We start from the raw sequence: 1,547 nt of genomic DNA, 5'->3' as shown, positions 1-1,547 counted from the left end.
CTCTCCCAGTTCATATATTGGTGCATGCATAGATTACTAACAATCCTCATAATGAGTTTTGAAAACATGTTTGTGGTCAATATTACAATACCAATAAGAACAGAATGATTATATTTGCTGAAAACTTAATTCACCATGTGAGTCATAATTTTAATATTTACCATTGAAATTCCAAATTTCCTTTTAAGTTCTATCTTCCATATGTGAACAATGTGTTTTACAACCAGTGTGTATGCCATTTTGTGCACATCCACATAATTTAGCACTTATAGTTCTTCTGGATACAAAGAATTCAGTGCAATTAATGTAATTCAGTGCAATTAATATGAAAATGCTGTTAACCTTCAACTATTTAAATTTTGCCAATTACTTTCAATTTTTGTTTACTTTTATAAGTCAAGTTAAAAATGGAAATTCTTAGACACAAGCAGGAAAGTTCACTCTCATAGTCCAAGTGTCCAGGAGGCAGAGATGGTTATTGCTGTGATTGTAAGGACAGTCTACTCTACATAGTGACCTCTAGGCATCCAGGATTCCAAGAAAGACTTTTATTTTAAAAAACCAAAGGGTGTTCATATCTCCCTAAGAAATAGAGTTGTTGAACCAAAGTGGGTAAAATGATGATCTCTCTTACCAATTTTACCGTATTGATTTCCAAAGAACTGCGTATGCAACATGAGTCATGTTGTGTCAGGTTTCTCTCTTACATTTCACAGGATTTATTATTTCATACATCAAATACTCATTGAGTCTATTGAACTCTAGATGTCTGAAAGCATATATACTTTAGAGTGTACAGAGGACTGGAAACTGTGACAATGTATTCAGTGGTGTAGTTTTACCCTTCCAAAACTTCTCAAGTGCTAGATTATGATAAAATTTTGAATAAAATACCAATGTTTTAATAATTATTTAAGTAACTGATGATGTTTAAAATGTAATAATTTGTTTTTTTATGTGACTGTGTACATTCCTGAATATGTATGTGTAACATATGGGTATATAACATTGACTCCTCCAGAACTGGAATTACAGGTAGTTGTTTGCTCCCTGATGTGGGTGCTCAAAACAGAAACTGGGTCTTCTGCAAGAACAGTAAGTGCTCTTAACCACTGAGCCACCTCTCTAGATTCATGCTTGATTATCCTTGAAACATACTGCTGAGCACTTTTCATGTGTTATTTAGCACATATGCTCATTTTCAAATTGGAAATCAACCATGGAGAAGATGAAGTGGCTTTTTAAAGTCACTGTAAGAAGGAATAATTGACCAGGGTCCACACCTGGGGAAACCAGCCTAAATGACACATGATGACACATGGAGTGAGATTTTCTTACAGAGTAAAAAATAATTCCACAAATTGGCTTCCAAATGAGAAATACTGCCTGGAGCAGCACTACACATTATGAATATTTTAGGGACTCTGACAACATTTGAATTTACACAAATTATCAGTATGAGTTCCATTATAATTTTAGTTTTAGTAAAAAAATCAGTACTAGAAAATACTGTGTTTATAACACTAATCAGAATAATATTTTATTAA

This window comes from Nannospalax galili, unplaced genomic scaffold (assembly GCF_000622305.1).
Source record: "Nannospalax galili isolate Female #2095 unplaced genomic scaffold, S.galili_v1.0 scaffold158, whole genome shotgun sequence".
Lineage (NCBI taxonomy): Eukaryota > Metazoa > Chordata > Mammalia > Rodentia > Spalacidae > Nannospalax > Nannospalax galili.
The sequence above is the reverse complement of the archived record's forward strand: the minus strand, read 5'-3'. Positions refer to the sequence as shown.